Source organism: Mus pahari, chromosome 1 (genome assembly GCF_900095145.1).
Source record: "Mus pahari chromosome 1, PAHARI_EIJ_v1.1, whole genome shotgun sequence".
Classification (NCBI taxonomy): Eukaryota; Metazoa; Chordata; class Mammalia; order Rodentia; family Muridae; genus Mus; species Mus pahari.
The window spans coordinates 77038502-77060484 of NC_034590.1; the positions used below are offsets into that span (position 1 = coordinate 77038502).

General features: G+C 45.6%; 1 protein-coding gene across 2 annotated transcripts in view; it reads left to right on the forward strand.

Annotated features, from left to right (window-relative positions):
• Positions 1-2923: 2923 nt before the first annotated feature.
• Ppfibp2 (PPFIA binding protein 2) overlaps positions 2924-21983 on the forward strand; it is a 147470-nt gene continuing 128410 nt past the window's right edge. For both annotated transcript variants that reach the window (XM_029545552.1, XM_029545556.1), the window contains exon 1: positions 2924-3089. The gene's annotated coding sequence lies outside the window, so the exon portion shown is untranslated. The remainder of the gene's footprint in view (positions 3090-21983) is intronic.

The window sequence follows — 21983 nt, forward strand, 5'->3', positions numbered from 1 at the left end:
GGCGGATTTCTGAGTTCGAGGCCAGCCTGGTCTACAAAGTGAGTTCCAGGACAGCCAGGGCTACACAGAGAAACCCTGTCTCGAAAAAAACCAAAAAAAAAAAAAAAAAAAAGAGTTCCTGTGAGTTATTCAAAGCAGCAAGGACAAAATGAAAGAGCTAGGAAAGACTGCAAACCTCCTAGTATTTCCATCACTCAAGGAAGGAAGTGTCAGATACTTTGCTCACTCATCCTTAATCAGTGTGTTCATCAGTTCAGCCTAAAAATAATACTCTGCCCCTTAGGCTGTTTTCATGTCTGCACAAGGTCTTATAGGTCTTTCAAAGTCTGCTTTCTCTGGAAAACCAGTCCAAGGGTAACGATACAATTCTAGCCCCATTTTGTTTTTCTGTTGCCTGCTTCTTTCTTCTAGTTTTCAGTGTAATAAAAGTGAGATTAAGCAAATAATCTCATCAGGTTCTATTTGCCTATATCCCATCACCACAGAAGTGTTCCAGTATTACTGTGCCGGGCTTGCTGTGAACAATGGTCCCCAGCACACAAAGGCCCTTGGTAAAGATTCTAATCTGGATGGAGGCCAGATTCCAGCTTTGCCACAGCAGGCATGCGAGGCTTTACAGAGGGCAGTGTGACTCTTGAGAGGGGGTTCTTTTTCAAAGTGTTTCCCATATGCGTGTCCCACTTGGCTGAGTCTAGGTCACAAGTGAGGCTGCAGTGCCAGCCTGTGTCATGTGCTGAGGTCTCTGCCTCTCCAGGTTGGTCATATGAGAAGGCTTGCTTTTGTGTGCTTGCAGCTGTTCCTCTGTCTTTGCCAAGTCCAGGCTGGGCCCACAGGCAGTGAAGAGAGATCCACTCCCCATACCATCGGAGTAGATCTTTGGCAGAATGGAATGACCCACACAGTTCTGATGGAATGGCCCCGAGAGCCTAAATCTTTGGCAGAACGAGGCAGATATGAATGAATAACTGTGATATACCAGCCCCATGAATCCAGGGTAAATAACTGCTCTATGGGTGGTCATGTTACCTACTTTACCTACAAGGAACATGACCTACTCACATTGAAGGGTGCAAGGGCATCATCCAAAGGAGTGAGTTCTGTCTACTGGTTGCTTTGAAGTCAAGAGAATAGTTTGTAGCGTGCTGTCTGGCTTCTATCTGGGAAATGTTGGGATTTGATAGTTCTGCAAGATAGGCTTGTCTCAAACAGTGCACCCCGGTACACTGAATCCCCACTGGCACTATCTCTCTTTTAGGTGACATTTTCTTTGGAAAGGACCTGTTCATTGCTGCTTTTCCTAACAGCATGCGGGCCCTGGAACACCTGCTTCTGTATCATTCACGTGCGCTTTTCAGTTCCACTCTGGTTGGATTTATATGAAGACTGATGGTGTCTCTATTGCTGCACATTGGAATCACCTGGGGAGCTTTTAAGACTCCTAATATCCAGGCTATCCTCTCCAACGCCAACAAATCAGACCCTCTGGAGATGGGAGGAGAGCATCTGTAATTTTAAAGCTCCTTCCCAAACTGCAGAGAAGCCTGAGAAAGCCAATTTCATAAAACATTTTACAAGTAATTGTATAGTTCTGCTACCAGTTTCTGGGGGCCTGGGGAAGAAACTGCCGCTGTGGCCCCAGGCTACCAGTGGGATTTGGAACTGCCCACACCCACACGTGAACTTACATGAACTGCGCAGGCTCCGTTTCTAAAGGCCTCTCTGCCGCTATTTTAAGGAAGTGAAAGAAAGGAAGGGTGTCCTGCTGTGACACAAGTCTTGGGCCCCAGTCTTCCTCTACTGGCTTTGCCTTTGCTCTGCTGCTGGCCATGTCCCCGCAGTGCTCACACACCTGTTTGCCACAGTGTTTATGTTCTTCTGTTCACGTGTGCAAGCCTCTGCCATACCAGTAATTTTAGACTAATTTTGAAAAAAAAAAAAAAAAAAAAGACGTGTCCTGGAGTGTCTGTCAACACTCCAGGTGTAAGCAACTGGAGTCCAGATTAGTAGAGACTCCTGCCAGAGTCCCTGTGTCGCTGCCATCTGAGGCCCTGGAGATTCTAAGCAGATAAAATGAGCAACCGGCCATTGGAGGCAGGGGTAGGGCAAGCAGCTGTGATAAAACCCAGGGCCTTGTGCACGCTCGAGGTAGGTGTTGGAACTCAGTCTCCAGGTATTTTGTTTGTTTGTTTTGGTTTTTGCATACTTGTACCTGACCTTGCAGAGCACAGGAAGTGTTCGGTCTTCAGTTATTCACAAGACAGAACACCAGAGCTTTAACCACTAGAGGGACCTTCAGGAAAGGTGGGAGGAGGGGAAGCGGCGGCGGAGGTTGAGTTTGGACAGATCTAAGAGTGACGTGGAACCCAAATTGGGGGTGGTCTGGGTTGAGACTGGGAATGATGCAGCTCTTAGACTACCCTTAATCCCAATGGGATTACACAAGACCTGGGGGTGTGTGTTCGCGCGCGCGCGCGCGTGTCTGTGTGTGTGTGCGCGCGCTTGCGCTTGCGCTTCGGTGCTCTTTTCTGCAATTCTTCGTACGCTTCCCTCGTTCTGCTGACACATTACAAAAATTCTGGAGACCTGAGCACAGTGGGACACAAGGAAAATGCCTAGGGTCTTTTCTGCGGCCGGAAGGGTGCAAGAGTCCGAGGTGCAAGCAGTGGGTTGGACCCAGAGAGGGGCGTGGTCTCCCGGGAGGGGCGGGGTTTGAGCCAGCACGCGAGCTCTGCCTGGGGGCGGGGCTGACCAGGCAAGTCCCTGTGGAACTGGAACTGTGGCTCTTGGGTCCTCGCGGGCCACTGCGGTGCGCGAGAAGGAGGAGGAGTGGCAGAGGGGCGGTTCTAGGGGGAAGGTCCCAGCAGCCTGAGAGCCACACTCCGAGACGAGCCTCTCTGGGGTCCCCGCCTCCGTCACGTGGGTGCCGAACCCGGTCGGTGCTGTCGGGTCTAACACTTGGTTGGCAGTTGGTCCTTGGGCCAGTGGCCTGTCACTGGGTTCTCGGCTCTTATGTTGGAAAGTGTGAGGGACACAGGAGTGACCTGCATACCTGAGCCTCCGAGAGAGAGAAGCTGCGCTCTGGCATCCAGGTCAGTGGGGTCTCCCTGCCTCGGCTCACCGCTATCCCGGGAACTGAGTACCCCCAGATCCAAGAACTACATGGGTAGTTGGGCGACCGTGGTCTTTTAGACTTTCGAATGTTTTAAAGACTTGGAGACCCACTTATTTGTCTGGGAGACTGAGAAAAGGGAGCAACTCCCGTGGATTTGCTTGAGTTTTCTACCGGACCCCGCTCCGGATGTGCCACCTGCCCCGCGCTTCTACAGGTGGCAGAATGGTCCCCAGGATACCGGGGTGTTCAGATATCAAAGAGTTCCAGGCGATTTTGACCCAGCCTTGAGTCCCGTGAGGGCAGCAGCGGCGTCAACTAGAGATACCTAGGTGGGCTTGTTCCATAGACCTTTGGTCCAGATCACCTTGGCCAGGAGCAGTTCTGTGCACTAACTGCTAAATGCAACACACTTCACAAAGGCTCAAGGCAGGATTAGGGTGTGGGGATGCTTCTGTTTTTAAAATGGGTCCTCTTCCATCCTGACGCCAGACCCATACTTTCCCCTTCGATTAAAATAAGGTTATTATATGTTTAAAAACCAGAACCTCCAAGGTTCGGGTAGGATTCAAATAGGCATTCAGTTCTTTCTTAGATCACTGAGATATTTGATATAGATCAGTCTTCCTCTTCATATTTTGGTTTTATTCCTGTCTTCATTTTTCTTGGTCCTTTATTGATTATATTGTACACTGTAGTGTTATAAGATTACCGTGTATTTTGTTAAGTTAAATGCTCAACTACAGGAAGGAAGTCAACCACAGACCTAATTAATCTTCAGTCTTAGATCATTATTGGTATACTAAAAATGTTATCTGATTAGAAATCATTTCTTTCTTCACCAGCCCGTTTTTTATGCATATTTAAGTGACTTGAAAGTGGAATATTGTTAAGTCTTTTGCTGTTATTTTCATTTGGGATTTTATTTAAGGCTGATGGTGATGGGAACTGGTGATCTAATTTAGACCCTTGTGAATGCTAGCTAGGCAAGTGCTCTGCCACTGAGCAACAACACTCAGCCCTCACATAATATATTAGTGGTATCACTTTGAGATTTGATGATGTGTCAATTTTAGTTTATTGCTACCATTGTCTGTGTTTTGGTAACTAAGGCAGTTATGCTAAGTAGATGGATAACATAAGAGATACATGTAAGAGATAAAGGCAGGCAAAGGTTGGAACAAACTTACAGACATTCTAGGGGTTTGTTTGTTTGTTTTCACCAGAATAAGGAAAATCTGGGGAGGCTTCAGGAAGGATCAATCTCTATGAGGGATATCACAGGAAGATGTTAGCTGTGACCTGGGCCATGGAGAGGTCTATAAGGCAAACTCAGTCTGATTATCTCTAAGAAATGGCTACTGGTCCTTCTTGGTTCCTGGCCTGACTGGTAGACAGAACAAAACAACCCCACAACCAAACCAAACAAACCAATGGTCCCAGCTGGCCCAAGGCCACAGACATCAATGTGTGGGATATTGAGCAGAGACTGACTTGTGGTCTGCTGAGCTTATCAAAGTTAGAGTCCTTGAACTTTGACCTGCCCAACTCCCAGCCTGACAGAAATCTAGTAAACATTTGTGGAGAGAAAGGTCAGCTGACACTTTAGAGCCCTGTGCTTCAGACACAGCTTGAGAATCACGTGGTGGTCTTCAAAAGTGGATTTTGATGCTGTGTGTCAGAGGCGAAGTCTGGCATTCTGTATTTCTAACCCATTTCTTTTTTTGTTTGTATCAAGAATTAAGAGTGATGTACAAACTATCCAAAGGCCTCAGAGTTTTGCAAACTCTTCAGGTTAAGTAGGTCCCAGGCATGTTTAGTGTTCTCCAGGTGTTTCTAATAACAGCTGGGTGGGACCAGCCGGGTGGGATCCACTATTGGACTTGGTAGTGCCTGGAGGACCACAGCAGGAAGGCCAGTTAGGAGACTGGCAGGCCAATTCAGATAAATATGAGGAGAGTGAAGTGTGAGCAGACAAAATTGACCCTAGAAATACCAGGGCCAGGAAAAGTATCAGCCTTGATATTTATTAGGCAGAATAAGACTCTAGGAAAAGGAACAGTTCTTGGAGAATTCTAGTTCAATTTTGGATGCAAGGATTGAAGTACTATTTCGACAATACTGGTTGGCAGCTAATTTGTATATGTCCATAAGTTTGTGGGTTTTTTTTTTCTCCTGAAATACAGATCTGTTTATGATTCATTCCTGTTTCAAATCCCCTGGTGAGGGAGAAAGAATGAATATATAGGTGACATGTTTTAAACGTTAAGACCTACAAAGTGTGTGACTCCATATAAGATATGACGGTCACCCCTTTGTGCACAAAAGTAAAGCTAAAACTCTGGGCTTGGATTCTCCTGCGTCACTGGTTTTCTTGCTTCCTCCTTCCTCTTAGGAGTTCCACTTCCTTTACCCTTTGCTACCCTAGAATCTCGTTTTGTTTGTGCTTGAAGGCACCTATGTGTGTTTATTTTTAGAGTCTGGGGAAGGTGAGCTCTGTCTCAAATAAACTCTGAAGTGGCAGTCTGTTGGGCCTAGTGGTTCTCTTCAGGGACTGTTATTATCTCTGATACTTGTGATAAAAAGCCTTGTAGGAGATGGGTAACCTAAATTAAGCTGATGAGCTTTCTGTGGCGATTTCCATAAGGCCTCAGACTTCTAGAGGCATTCTGAGTCAGCTTGTCTCCAGCAAGCTGAAAATTTCTCTGTGCTTTAATGTCATTGGTTTGGTGCTCCTTGATAAGTAATTCTTGCTCTCATCTCCTCTGTGCCTCTGTGCCTCTGTGCACACTTATGCACATGAGAGCTAAGCATTCATTGTGTATGATGCTTCTTATTAAGTTCCATGTTGTACTGTAGTCTTGTCATGCAATATGTACATGTCTGTAACAGGACTGTAGACACAGGTAGAATAAGGTTGCCTCTCTGATAAGATAATCTATAATATCCTTGTGACTTTTAGGCCAATTCATTTTCTAACTTCATCACCACTGTCCCTCAAACTGAGGAGTGTTCTGCCTGTCCTTTTGTGCCTCTCTGCCTAAGGAGTGTATGCTTCTTAGATTATAATGGTTGGACATTGCTTTTTTGCTTGGTCATGAATCTGAAATACAAATCTGTTCATGCACCTTTTCTGCTTAAAATCCCCTGGTGAATCCCGAAATGCAAAACACGAGAAGAGCAAATACAAACAGAAAAATGCAATATTCAAATGTTGATTAAGCCCTGTAGATTGTGCACCCCAATGCAAGACCCTCTTCCCGAGGGTACCTGTTGCCTGTGCTCTGTAACAGGGATGAGAACCCTAGAGCCCCCTCATTTCAAGCCATTTCACTCTCTCCACTAATACCATATATGAATTCTAATAGAATCTGCTCTCTGCTGGTTCGTCCTGTCTCTGTATTCATACTCTGAGCAGCTGTAGCTACACAAGGTCTCCTGTGAGACCTAATACTTAGCAGATATCAGCAAGAGTTTCCCATGCATGTGGGTCCTGTGTTGGCTGGCAGGTTTTGCTTCTGTAAGGAGGGAAAGGAACAGGTTGTTTTGTGAGAGAGAAGGGAAGGAATGGGAACAGAAGCCAAAAGACAGGAAGGGCAGGCTCAAGGAAGAATGGCTCAATGGCTAGAATTATGGGGTGTGGTGAGGTATTGTATGACTTTCCTGGGGAGACATGAACAGAAGTCTACTCAACACAGATAAGACGCTGATGACACACTAAAGTGATTCCACCCAAGCCTAGCTTGGAGAGCCAATGAATTTATGAGGGGTTACTGAGTGTGGGTGACTTTAGGACAGCCCTTAGTGAGTGAGAACATAGGAAAACTGTACCTCTAGAGCTCCTTGCTCATCTTGAAGACAACGTGACCAGATAAGATAGTCTCTTCTCCAGCAACTATTTACTGCTTTCGTAAGTTATGGAGGGCCCTCGTGGGTTTTATAACTTCCCAACTAACTGAGACTCCCTAGTGCCCCCTAGGTAAGTTTCACCAGCTTCCTACTTTGTGTGAATTTACCTGCTCCCGCCAGGAGGAAGTGTTTAGATTCTGTGGAAATACATAAAGGGGATGTTTGAAGAGGAAAGGCTGGAGACCAGGAAGGGAAATGATGGTGGAAGGTCCTGAAGGTTGGAGCTAAAGCATACAAATTTTGACCTATGTGGTAATACATATACTAAAATCTCAGCTACTTAGCAACACGGTTAAAACTCATTTAAAAAGAAAAAAAAATTTGTACTGTTGACATTGAAAGCTATGAGTAATATGGAAAAGGCTCTGTGCCAGTTTGTTTTCAGGAGGATGCTAGGCTGGGAAGGGTAGATTAGAGGGACTACACAAGGACATGTTATTGGAATAATCCATAGGAGAATCTTAGGTCCTGAATCAAGGCAGTGACAATAGCAACGAAGTGAGCTTGCCAAGATATGACTGATTGGATTTGAGGGAGAGAAAAAGTCATACTAGAAACTGACTGGCAGGGAATGAGGTGATTGTGAGTAGGTATGGGACCATGGAGGAACGCCTTAGAAGAACGGAAGGGAAAGAGTATGGTGACACATTTTAAAATCAGAAGAATCTTGGATAGCTTCTTGCTTACCCTTTATGATTTTACCCAACACAATGGCAAAACCCAAAGCAGTGTACCCCAAATCACCCCATTCTTAGGTGCAGATCCAGGCCAACCAGCCTCCTGGCTTCCATCATATCATCTGTAGCCCATGCTTATGGGCTAGAGGAGAACTGCCAGAAGGTCTAGTTGGAGATCCCATTAACCAATGAGAACAGGCATTTGATAGCTTGGGGCATTCAGTGTGTAGAACAGAACAGGGAAGCTAGAGCCATACAGCTCAGGTATTCAGGGCAAGTGTTGGGTGGCAGCCAGTGCCTGAAGGCCCTGTTTGTTTGTTTGTTTATTTGCTTACTTACTTGGTTCTGAGGACTTTCCAAAGGTGGGGCTTTTCGGGTAGAGAAGTGCTTTTTATGGTATCTGAACACATGGTATTCTCAATATGCTCTGTGTGCATACTCAGGATTTTTTTGGGAGTGTAACCATTAGCCAGTTTACCAATTCATTGGAAATGTATATTCTAAGGACCCAACACTCTCTTCTCTCCCAGACAAACTTTGGGGACATATTGAACATTCTATAGGATATTACTACTATAGTGATGAATAACGAGAGAAAGAAGGGGAAGTTGCTGGGGTCAGCAAACCAGTCCTCAGGACTTTCTGTCCTCGGAATGGTGGGGATGGTGGTGACTGCGAGATGGGTGGGAAGAAGACCTTATCTGGTAGCTGTGAGAGACTCAGTGAGCCTCCTCCTCACACCCCTTCTGCACTTCTCTGATCAGCCAGGCTTCCCAGCTGCTGGCCTCCCAGGGCAGGCTTGCCTTTGTCATGGACCTCGGGACAGGGGCATGTCCATCTGCGAAGGCAGAGCTAGGTAGGTTGATATATGTGAAATGATTGGACTTTATCTCTTGGCACGTGGGAGCTGGCAAACCCAAACAGTAATTCTCCTGTGCTGGGAATTGACTTTGAAGGTGAACTTGTCTAGCCATCCTGGCTTTCTCTTGCCTGTTTCCACCTCCGTCTTGTTCTGAGGTTGAGTTAGTATCCTTGTGCTGCACCGGTGAGGTGGGAGGAGAACCCATTAGCAAAGATTAGCTACTTCTAGTGACTTTGGAATGTTTGGCTCTCCCTCCTTGTGAAATTCTCCAGGGGCTTCTCTTCCCAGAGATAAAGATTCCAAAGAGAAGGCAGTTATCTAAATCCTGGAATTTCTTTGCCTTCCTGGGGAGGCTCAGAGCCCTGTTGACTGCCTGAGGGTGTTTACCTTTTTTTTTTTTTAAACCAAGAATACTCTGAATGCTTCCCTCTCCAGGGTGCAGCTGTAATTTCACAGTACACGCTGGAGTGTGTCAGTCAAATGCAACTGAGCATCTCAGGACCCCTTGAACTAGAGGGCTGCTCCTGTGACTGTACAAGGTGTCCCAAGACGTCATCGCTTCTCCTCCTTCAATATTTTATTTTTTTAAATTATGTGTATACATGTGGGGTATGTGCATATGAGTGTAAGTGCCCTCAGAGGTCACTGGTGTCAGGTTCCCCAGGCGTTAGAGTGGATGACCATTTTGAAGGCTGGGAATTGAACTCAGGTGCTCTTTACTGTTGAGTCATCTCTTCTACCTCCAAGAGTCCTTTCTAAATGTCTCCAGCCTGCTTTTGGTAGAAAGACCCAGGGATGTATAGTAAGAGCAACTCCTTAGTTGATAGTTGATAATTGTGTGTGTGTGTGTGTCTGTGTGTGTGTGTGTTTGAGAGAGAGAGAGAGAGAGAGAGAGAGAGAGAGAGAGAGAGAGAGAGAGAGAGAGAGAGAGAGAGAGAGTTGTAGAGGAACCTTAGAGGGAAAGGAAGGACAGGAAACAGGAAAGTTCCACAACTCAACACCACATTTCCCTTAAACCGAGGAGGCTTTTTCATGAAGATCTATCTCGGCACTGGAGTGCTTACTAGAGTAATAATGATATAATGGAGTAAAGAGGTAAAATGGAATGTTCCATTTGATATGTTTGACAAAGGGCTTATCTTACGAGGCAAGGTAGTGCTGTTCAATTTTATGGGAAACACCCCGGACTGGGGTTCTAACTCAGGATTTTTGACATACTACTACCTAGTCCCCATCTCTGTGAAACAGGTTTTTGAAGGTTCTAGAGCACTAGATTTAATTTTATATATTGCAACATGAATAAATTTTCTGTGTGTTCATGTGTGGCCGTGTGTGTGCAGGCGCATGTAGGGGCCAGAGGTCAACCTTGGGTTCCTTTCCTTCGGAGCTGTCCAGTTTGTCTTTTTTGCCAGGCGTGGCAATACATCCCTTTAATACTCCCACTCTGTTGTTTTGAGACAAGGTCTCTCCCTGGTACCCTTGTTCTGCTTAGGCTAGACTGGCTGGGCAGCAAGCCCAGGGATCCTCTTGTCTTTGCTTCCTAGCTTTGGTATTACTAGTGCAGCACAACACCCAGTGTGGCAGGACTACCTCAGGCATGCTGGGTTGTGTGTGGCATCAAACTTATCCCATCGGGCAGCAAGTGGGGAGGGAGCTGGGGGAGAGTACATCGGCATGCCAAGAGAAGTTAAATTGTGATTTAAGGAAGAAATGGCACATTTTGCTCATCCAGCATTTTACCAGAGCAAAGGAGTAGTTCTTGGCTCTGACACCTGACCTTCACTGGATGTCACGAAAAGGCTTTATTACATAAGCTCTTCCTGCACTCTGCCAAGACATCTGGTTCTTCGATGCAACACTGCTTACCTGGTAACAGCAAAAACATCCCCATGTGTCTGTCTAGGTTTTCATTGTGCCAGCTCACTGGTGCAGACAATGCCCCGGGCGCAGATTATTGTCCTGCTTCAGCAGAGGAGGATGCCGACTCCTGCTCTCCCCACCCCACTGCCATTCTTTTATGGCAGGCAGCTGGTTTTCTCCATCATGAAGGCTTGACCTGCCTAACCCTTGAGGGCCTTGGCAGCTCTAAGATGCCACTTTAAATCAAACAGGTTCAAGGCTGCAACTTTGAGCAAGTCTGAGTTTTCAGATTTCTCATTTGTTCATTGGCTTAATGCTCACGGAGGCCTGCTTCATTTGGTTGTTGTGAAGATTAGATGAGATGATGCGGTCATTGTTGGCTAGAGCGCTTGCTTGGCACGGTGCAGGCAGTCAGTAATGGTATTATCATTATGTTTTACTTTCTCAAGAAGCCTGAGAAAAACATTTTGTCAGGAGTGTTTCACACCATGAAGTAACCTTGCAGTTTCCCTCCTGATGCTGAAAGTTCAAGAGTGAAGTGGCAGGTGGGCTGTGGTGCAGGGGGCGCAGAAAGTCCAGGAAGAGAGTGACAGTGGAGACTGTAGCAGGTCAGTTTTAGGTGGCTGGTCATCAGCACACAGACAAGGAAAGCACACAGAGCTCAGCTAGGGGAGTTAGTCGTGGCAGGGTCAGGGCAAAGTCCTGTCCCTAGGCTCACAGAATCAGTTGTATGTGTTCACGATCTAGGAGAAAATGAACATGTCATGTAAATTTTCTTAGCTTGGCTTCATGAATAGAACTAGAGAGGAGCTTTCCTTGAATTTACCAAATGTGTCACATGGAGACAAGTTGAAGGAGGAACCCACCGGTAAATGTTGCAAAATTAGTGTTCTTGTCATGCAAGCTGAGAAGAGACAGGAAGGCGTAGGGATGAGGGTGAATGAGGCAGCTACTATGTTTTCCCAGACTTGCATCTCTCCACTGGGCAGCTGGAGGCTTTGGTGTGAGGGAGGAGACAATACAGGGCTCCTTGGTCAATTAAATGCCATGAGTTAAGAGAACAGGAGGCTAGCCAGGTGCTCATGCCTCACTCCTTTAGTCTCAGCACTCAGGAGGTAGAGGCAGGAGGGGATCACTGTGAGTTTGAAGCCAGCCTGGTCTACAGAGCTGCTAGTTCCAGGACAACCAGCTGTGCAGAAAAGCCCTGTCTCCAAAAGGAAAAACAAAAACAAAAAACAAAAAAACTCACAAAAAACCCAAAACCAAAATAAAGAACCCCAAAAGAGCACTGGAGGCATAATTGAGGAAACTGGGTTCAAGAAATAAGGAGGAAACCCTCCATTGCTAAAAATGGAACAAGGAATCTGGGTTTGATGGCTTGTGCCTGTAATCCCAGCACTCAGGAGGCTGAGGCAGGAGGATCACTGTGAGTTTGGAGTCCTCTTGGGCTACAGAGGACTCTGTCTCATAAAACAAGTTGAACAAAGAATCTGGGATTGTGGAGTGGGAGTTATGGGGTGGACTTACTAGGGTGGGAAAAGCTAATGGCTCTGAGCAAAGACAGCTAGCAAGGAATTTAGATAGGGTCCAGTAAAGGCAGGAGAGTAGAAAAGGGGGGTCTTCAAGTCACAGGCGGATGGATCAGGAGAGTGGAAAGCCTCTGAGGAAATGCCTTGTGGGCTGATGCTCTAAAGCCAGGATCCCCAAGACATAAGTATCATGTATAATCTTTGCTGATACTACTCTTGGCCTCACCATGGCTAGGTTCTGAATGTTCTTCCAGACCCAGAGTCAGGCTTCCTGTGAAGATTGTAAAAACATGATGTCCTATGACTTGGAGAACCATGGCATTTGGTTTGAGGCATTAGTCTCCCAGCATCCAACTAAGTATATAATAGGTGTAGAAGGGAAAAGGACAATGTGACCTGAGATCCTGGACTCCCAGGTAATGCTGGGTATAGAAGGGCCCTAGTAACCACACTGAGAAATCTGACTTAATGCAGCCTAGACCACAGGGAGGTTTCATCCCCAGGAGCAGGCGGGGAAGGGCTGTGGTCACTGGGGCCTTATACAAGTAGGCTGAGGCTTTGGGTGGGGTGTGCTGTATGGTATGACCGGAAGTGCCGTGGTTAAGGAATGTGGATGCCGGAGGGCCATGATAGCCTGGACTGGAGGGCAGGGAGGGAGCATGGCTCAAAGTAGGAACTAATCTACCAGGTCTAGGGAAACGTTTTCTGGGACAGAGGTAGACTATAATTCCTAGGTCCTCTAGCTACATTATTTCAGTCACTAGATAATTTTCATTCCATTCTCTGCAGGCATAGTGGGAGCTCTAGCTGAGTGGGTCGTGTTCCCTGCCTGAGTGGCATTTAAGAGCTGGAATATAAGTGTGTAGAAAACAGCCCAGCAGTTAGGTTGCCCAAGGAGTCAACAAGGGTAAATAGAGCACCAGAGATGGAGCATGATCATTTACCAAGGACCGTGCCAGAGGCACCGAGTGCAGGATTTTCCGCTTACTTAAACCTTACTGGCTGTCTCTTAAGATTGAGGGCTTCAGGAGACTGACTTTGACAGGACATGTGACTTTCCCAAGGAGTCCTAACTGGTGAGTGACTGGCAACACATCTCTGCTTGGCTGTCCTAACCCTAAATGTATGTTGTTTCTACCTTGCCACCACATTTAGAGTTCAGAGTAAGCAGTCGATTATACTGAAGATCCTTTTTTCCTTACTGATGACAAAGCAGGAAAATGGTCAAGTCAGCATGTGCCTGACCATGTTAATCTTTGGAGGAAGAACTTGGTAGATGTGGCTAGATTGTCATAAAGCATATTGTAGTTCTAGTTAGCAGCAGAGCTCAAAAATAGTAACACAGTGCTGTTCTTTTCTTTTTTTAAAAAAAGTATATGTGTGTGTGTACACTTGTATATGGATATGTGTTTGCATGCTTGTATATATGTATCATGTGCACCACATTTGTGCCTGCCTTGTGCCTTTTGAGCCCAGAAGAGGGCTTCAGATCTCCTGGAACTAGAGTTATTAGGGATGGTGCTATGCGAGCCAAACCCAGGTATATAAGAGTGACAGTACTATTTAACTGCTGAGCCATCTCTCCAGTCCTTAAACTGCTGGTTTTTTTGTGGGTTTTTTTTTTTTTGTTTGTTTGTTTTTGTTTTTGTTTTTTTCCAGACAGGGTTTCTCTGTATAGCCCTGGTTGTCCTGGAACTCACTCTGTAGACCAGGCTGGCCTCGAACTCAGAAATCTGCCTGCCTCTACCTCCCAAGGGCTGGGATTAAAGGCATACACCACCATTGCCTGGCTACACTGCTGTTTTTTAAAGGTATTGGGGAAACTATTAATCTCTTACTATTATAGGTAATTTCTGAATTCTGAAATTCTTCTAATTTCCCCCATTCAAGAAAATATGTTAATCCCAGCACTTGGGAGGCAGAGGCAGGCAGATTTCTGAGTTCGAGGCCATCCTGGTCTACAGAGTGAGTTCCAGGACAGCCAGGGCTACACAGAGAAACCCTGTCTCGAAAAACTAAAAGAAGAAGAAGAAGAAGAAGAAGAAGANAAGAAGAAGAAGAAGAAGAAGAAGAAGAAGAAGAAGAAGAAGAAGAAGAAGAAGAAGAAGAAGAAGAAGAAGAAGAAGAAGAAGAAGAAGAAATGTTAAAATAGGGCGTGATGACTCTTGTCTGGGTGAATACAAAAGGTCTTAGCTTTAGCTAAGCATTTAACTAACTTCTTCATTAGTCACGGTCAGTTGCAACAACTCCATCATTTTAGGACCTTGAGATGTTTGGCAATAGTGGTGCTCTGGAGTGGGTTGGAAGGCCTTGGTAAGGGATGAGAGTCAGGGCAACCTGGGCAGTAACCCAGGTGAAGCTGTGGGGGTGGAGAAGCGTGGCCGATACAGTGTGGTAAAGCACTTGCCCAGAGCTTGCCCAAGCAGAGGTTTGGAGTGGGCGCTAGAATCCCCGCATGAAAGGGCAACATTGTTCCCATGCAAGGCATGCTCAAACTCTGAACAGGTGGGTGCTGATGGGAGCTGCCTGTTCAAGTCAGGATCTTTCTGATTCTGTTTGTTGGAGAGCCAGCTGGTCATTATCACTAAGTAGGTGTACCCTGGTCTCCATCCTCTATCAGACTTGATGTACCTCCTGCAGCTCAGGACCCAGCCCTAGTCCTAGAGGCTATTCTTTATTCTGTCTTTTCTTTGAGCCTGGGAAAACTATCCATCAGCTCAGAAAATTTGAGAAGATCAGCTGCAGAGGCTGTAAAAACAGTGACTCTTCGTATCAAGATGATTTGGGAGTATCTAGGCTGCAATGTCCTATGATCTCATGTTAACAGGCTGTTATGTCTCGGGGAGGAGAGTCTCTACCTCCATGTCCCACCTTCCAAGTTGAAGCACTTTAAAATTGTGGAGGTTGCTCTACTATCACAATCCAGCACTCAAGGGTCAGGCCACCTACATTAGGAAGACAGTTTTAGATAAAGTGACAATTGAATGAGGAATGGTGTTGGTGAAGAGAGTCTAAAGGTACGTGAGAAAAGTATGCTGTTACATCACTGTTATGTGCCACATGTCTTCCCAACTCCTGGACTGATTCCTGCTTTGGTACTGGTGTCTTCCCTCAGAGTCTGGCATCCACTAAGAACATGATGAGGCTTCTCTTGGATATTGGTTCCACTTGGCTGTCTTCCCTCAAAGTCATCACTGGACTTGATACAGGCAGTCTTGATACCTGTGAAAGGACAGAGGTCCTCCTGTTGCTTCAGGATGAGTGCTAGCTGTGAATGTGATCAGAACTTGGTCATTTCCCCACAGGAATCCACAGAGCCCAGCTTCTGCTTTTGCTTCTAGGACGGGTACCACCCAGATCATTTTCCCTGGTTGTGACTTCTGTGTCATGTCAGTCCCCAAGTGGCTCCTGAGCATCATAAACTTGACCTGCTTACTTTCCCTGAGCAGAGTTAGCTGTTAAATCTCTGGGTGAATGGCTGAGCAAAGAGCCCAGGACTGCAGGAGTGGACATGTGATCAATAGGAAACTTACAGCTCTGGCTGGGCAGTGGTGATGCACGCCTTTAATCCCAGCACTTGGGAGGCAGAGGCAGACGGATTTCTGAGTTCGAGGCCAGCCTGGTCTACAGAGTGAGTTCCAGGAACTTTCAGCTCTGGAAGGCCGTGGCCTTGCTGCTTTTCTGTCAGATACTGCTAGAGAGACCCAGAAAACTCTGAACACATGTACTGTTTTTGAGCTCTGGTACCCTCAGTGTCTGCTTATGTTGGGATTGGCCTGGCGGTATTTGGCCACTTCTCTGTGGGAGTCAGGATACACCTTGACTCTCTGATGTGCTCCCTGAGTGAGGTGAGACAGGGTGTTGCAGATTTACTGGGCTAGGCACTGAATCTGAGTGGCTTATTGTGTCCTCTTTCTTATCACACTGTCCAGCCTTGTGTGAAGCAGGTACAATAGTAGCCCCAGTATACAATAATCTAAGAGGTTATTGTATATTACTTACGGTAAGAACCAAACAAAACTGAGCAGAACCAGCATTTAATTATTTATCCATCCAATTTTGCTATGACCTATGTTCCCCTCATCCACATTAACTTCCTGAAATCCTGACCCTTGAGGTAATAGTATAAAGTAGGTCTCTAAGTAGTCATCTCTAAGAGATGACTAGATGTTGGAGTTGAACCCTCATGAACAGGATTAGTCCCTATTAAAAAGGCCTGAAAAAGGATGCTGAAACAGGAAATGGGCCTTTACTAGACACCAAATCTTCCTTGTCTTGGACTCCCCATCTTCAGACTATTGGAAACACACCTGTGTTGTTTATAAGCTACCTGTCCAATATATGGTGACACTACCATAGCCACGCAGACAAGGCGGAGTTGGGTTCCTGCAGCTGCACCCTGTCCCTCTTATTCTAGGGGAGGGAAAGCCCAATTTTACCTGGTAATAAAGGAGTTTCTAAAGGCTGTGCATCATGTGGAGTGGTTTATGAGACCCTGGGATTTGTATGTCTTTGCCTTGGTCCTTTTGAATCAAATCATAGGGACCTCAGTACCTTTTACTTCTTTGACTCTGAGGAACTGATGGTGTGTCCCCACTACACCAAAAGCCCTGTTACGTGAGAGAAGAGGCAAAAAAAAATGGAGGTTGCAAATATTTTTATTTCCCTGTGAAGAATGAGATTATGTGGGCCCACAAGAGAGGGGATACCCATGAAGTGTCTTGCTCCTGCAGTCTTGTGTTGGTTAGTTTTATCAACTCTCCATCAACTAGACTTATGTGGGAAGAGGGAACCTTGGCTGAGGAATTGCCTCAATCAGTTTGGTCTGTGAGTCTTTTTCTTAATTGTTAATTAATGTAGAAGGACCTGGCCCACTGTAGGCAGTGCCATCCCTAGGCAGAAAGGTAGCTAAGCAAACCATGGGAGCAAGCCAATAAGCAGCATCCCTCCACGGTCTCTGCTTTTTATCCATGCCTCCAGTTTCCTGCCTTGCTTTTTCTCTGTGATGGAATCAACCTCCAAGATGCTTTTGGATAAGTGTTTATCATAGCAATAGGAACCTGACTAGCACAGCCTTTTTTTGGTCTGCAGCAGCACATGAACAGCACATGAACAAGAAGGGGATTCCTGGCTCCCTATTTGTGGGAAAGTCCCTAAATTACCCTCTGGCCTAAGAACTCACAGGCAGGAAAGTGATCTAAGTAACAAGTACCTTGTGACTGGCCCGCTAAGGTTAGGGGACAGTCCCTGCTCCAGCTCTCCCTGCCCATTTCATATGCGGGAGCTGTTGCATTGCTTTGAAGAGGGTTGGGCCTAAGGCTGTTAGTTGGTTGATAGCTGCTATTTCTGTAGGTCTGATGGTTTCCTTCTTGATGCAACCTCATCTGTCCTCATGTCATGGTTTTAGTCCCTAGGTACAATTCACCCAAGAGCTGACTTACAAATAATATAGATAGATAAATGTTAAGAAATGCCTGCACTTGGATATTTAATGTGTGGATGTGAATCAGAGCTCTTCCTTGGATTGAGAGAGGGGGAAGCACCTTGGAGCAGGATAATAAAGTCACCAGCTGCAGGGAGGCTCTGTAGCCTTCTTCACATGGGCTTTCCTGACTATGTGTCTTAGTTAGGGTTTCGTTGCTGTGAAGGGATAACATGACCGAGGCAACTCAGAAGTGGAAACTTATGGATTCTTTGGAAAGCCAGTTGTGTCGGATGCTGTTTTGCTAAAGCAGACACAAGGGAACATTTCGCTGTAGCAGACACAGGTGAAAGGATGTTTTGCTAAAGCAAGCACGTTACAGGACAAGTGATAAAGGACTTTTCACTAACAACACACAAGTATTGGTCCATCATACATTGAGTAGTTGAGCTCCATTTGTCGTGACTCGTAGAGAGAAATGCACCAAAACACTTACGGTGGTGTGCTTCTTGACACTTCTGCAGACTCGGGCTGATTGGCAGAGTGATGTCAGCTGATACAGACGCACATGCTGAGGCAAGACCCGTGGAGGATACACGATGTTTGAAGGGAGTATGGCTAGGACTCGACAGCCTGTGAGAGGGGCTCGCTTGTAGAGTTAGCTGTGCAGTGAGTGCTTCTTGGTCTCCTCTCTTGGCTGATCTTTGATTAGTTGAGAGAGGCACAGCTGAGAACTTCTCCTGACATTCCTTTTGGTCCTGGTCCCTCCTGCTGACTCATGCTGATTCTGCCATAGGCCTGGCTGTCTCTGCTAGGTCATGCCACCACTGCTGATTTGTGTTGCTATCCCGACTCTACCAAACTGGACTGCTGATATATTTGTGAAGTATTTGTGAGTGGATCGAGCTGCCACTGAGGACATGTAAACTGAACTCATAGTGTAACTTGTAAACTGGTTTGGTTTCCTACTAGTGCAGATGAAATTTGCTTCAGTCCAATTTCTGCCGGGCGTGGTGGCACATGCCTTTAATCCCAGCACTCGGGAGGCAGAAGCAGGTGGATTTCTGAGTTCGAGGCCAGCCTGGTCTACAAAGTGAGTTCCAGGACAGCCAGGGCTACACAGAGAAATCCTGTCTCCCCCCCCCCCCAAAAAAACCCAAAAAAACCCCCAAAAAACAATTTCTAAACAGGCCCACTTTTCCCATATCCTTTCTTTTCCACTACCTCTAGTGGGTGATGGGCTAGAAGGGAGGTTTAAGCATTTAAGAACCATCATTAAAAGTAGGTGTTAAAAAATAAAGTTCCACAACTCTTATAAAGGAAAGCATTTAATTGGGGCTGCCTTACAGTTTCAGAGGTTCAGTCTATTTTCATGGTGGGAAGCATGGCAGCATACAGGAAGACTTGGTGCTGGAGGAGCTGAGAGTTCTACATCTTGATCTGCAGGTGGGCAGAGGAAATGCAGGCAGTGGAAAGGGACTATTTAAAATGCTATATACCTAGCATTTTAGCCTTGTTTTATCTGATTGGATCTCACTGTAATGTAATTGTCTCTTTCATAGTCATGCTCCACATACAGTGACATGAGGGTTAGGACTTCAACATGCAAAATTTGGAGATACAGCGCAGGTCATAATAGGATATTTTTAGAATCCTCAGCAAAGAAGCATCAGCGTTATGGTGAAGGACAGGGGCACTCACTGCTGCTCCTGACAAAGGAGATAGACCAGCACAGAGCAGAAGCTTGGCTCACGTTGTCCAAAGTCTCACCTAGGAGTGCTCGGGGCCGAGGTTCTCTCATGCCATTGGGACCGTCTGGCAATAGTCCTGCGTATCTTCATGGCTCCTAGGAAGCCCAGGCCAGTGGCGGGGAAGCCCAGAAGCAAGACGATTGCAGGCTGAATCTGGAGGGATAGTTTTTGGTCTTCTGATGCTTATTTTTTATTAGCATATATTAGTTATACATAATGTATTTCATTATGACATTTTCATTTATGTATGTAGTGTAGTTTGATTTATTCATCTCCTGTCACGCTGTGTTGTCCCTGTTCTGCTCTCACTGACCATCCTCTCATCTAGTCTTCTTCTCAGGCAGAGCTACATAAAAGAAAAGAAGTGAACCTTGTTGTCTTTTACCCATGACTGAGCCTGAGTTGTTCTGAAGAGTTCTGATCCTCTGAACAAAGACTGTCTGCTGTATTGAACTGTGAAGCAACTATGGTCTCTAGAAGGAATGATGAGCTTTTGTTTTAATCAATTTTTTTATAGAATTCTTACAAAGGAAGATATTGTTTAAATGACTCTATTGACTCATAAGGGTACACAGTCACAATCAGATGTTATGAATCTATGCCAAGAAATTGTGGGGGAGACATTGTTTTCAATGACTTACTGCTTCTAGTGAATATTCTTAGGTCTGGTTACCACACATACACTGTTCTGAATCACGGGCATGAATGGGTCATGTAGAGAACATAGCATCAGATCAAAGCTATTCAGCTTAGCTTGGAGGAGTTGATTACATTGGGAATCTAAAACCTAGTAAGATTGATTAGATTGCTTTTCTTAAGTCTAATTCTGGACAAGCTGAGAACATAGTGTATAAACAAAATAAGAATATAGTTATAAATAATTTCAAAGCACATTAACTTGATTTCAGCTTGGAAGATAGTTTGATTTGTAAAGATATGTTTTGGAACACTTCCAGAAAAAGCATTTTTTTTTTTAAATTTATTTATTTATTATATGTAAGTACACTGTAGTTGTCTTCAGACACTCCAGAAGAGGGAGTCAGATCTCCTTACAGGTGGTTGTGAGCCACCATGTGGTTGCTGGGATTTGAACTCAGGACCTTGGGAAGAGCAGACGGGTGCTCTTANCTGCTGAGCCATCTCACCAGCCCCAGAAAAAGCATTTCTATACCCTTTTATTATATCTTTTTCCTCTTTGGTGACTTGATAAATTTCATTGAGATCACTTACAGGAACGTGGTTAATTATGGGAGCTGGACACCTTGCCATTGGCTACACCACTGAAGAAAAGGTCTCTGCCTTCTCCCAGCAACCATTAGCTTCCAAGAGACCCCTAGGGAAGGGTGAAGCCTTATGAGCCCTTCTCACATAGTAACCGTTAACTTCGGGCAAATCTTCAGAGTGAGTATGGCTGTGTGTCATCAATCGCTCTTTCCCCTTTGTGATAGGATGGGGCTAGGGCCAAGCTCATGCAGATGCTCACCACTGCTGTGAGTCCAACAGTGCAAGGGCCGTGTAATGTCTGGAAGACAGCATTCTACACACCCCCTTCCTTCCTCCTCTTATATTTGAGACAGGGTCTCTCTGTGTAGCTTTGCCTGTCCTGGAACTGGCTTTGTAGACCAGGCTGTCTTTGAACTTATGAGACCCTCCTGCCTCTGCCTCCTGAATGGTGGGATTAAAGGCTTGCGCCAGGACCACCTATTTTTCTAAGCCCACTTCTGCATTGTCCGCTGAGCCTTGGACAGGGTGATAGAGATGTACCATGAGCATCTAAAAGTCACTGTTCTCACTGTTTTGATGAGATATGAGTTTGCAGTTAGCCCCGCCCACTACAAAAAGAAGCTTTTCTGACCAAAGCTGACAGCAACATTACTTTATGCATCTTTTTAAAAACAGGGTCTTGTTATGTGCTCAGTGTGGCCATAGACGCCTGCATTCAGGTGATCTTTATGTCTCTGTCTTTCCAGTTTCTAGAGCTGTAAACACATACCACACAGCACTCATTGCTCAGCGCACACCACAGCACCCCTTTGAGTCAGAGCTAAGTTGTTCAACAAATGTTAAGAATGGTCAAGTAAAAAATAAATTTTAGCTGGGCGTGGTGGCTCACACCTTTAATCCCAGCACTCGGGAGGCAGAGGCAGGCGGATTTCTGAGTTAGAGGTCAGCCTGGTCTACAAAGTGAGTTCCAGGACAGCCAGGGCTATACAGAGAAACCCTGTCTCGAAAAACCAAAAATAAAAAATAAAAAAATAAATAAATTTTGAGTGGTTTAATTTATATGTGCTTTGTGCATGTCAAATTCTGGGCTTCAAACCCCCATGGGCAGAGGGGCTTGTAGAAGGTAGCTGCTGTAGCTTGTAGTTATACACAAGGCCCTGACTATCCTAGATAATGAAGAGAGCATGCCAGTTTTTCAGACCCGCTTTTTCTTTTTCTCTCTTTTTCTTGCTGTTTCGCATTCTAAGCTAATGGAACGAGGAGAAAAGCCTGGCTTTATTATCTCCCAGGGTAAGCCATATCCTCTGTTGGTCCTTTAGGAATACAACTGCATCTATCATTTGCCTGTTGTTCGTTCACGCCAGCATCCAAGCATAGCCAAGTTCCCCTCAATGGGTAGTAGCATAGCCTTAACTTCTGAAAGTCAGGCAGAAGGGAGAAAGCTAGTGGGAGAGGATGTCGTGGTCACAGCCCCAGCCCTTATTTCAGAATGCTGACAACACTGCTTTCTGTCTCTAAGATACACAGACATTTACTGAGTGTCCGTTTGTGTCATCTCTTCACTGTGCTACCAGAGAGAAAGATGAATAGAATATAATCCTCAAAGTCACAAAATTCAGAAGTGCAGACATATATATCAA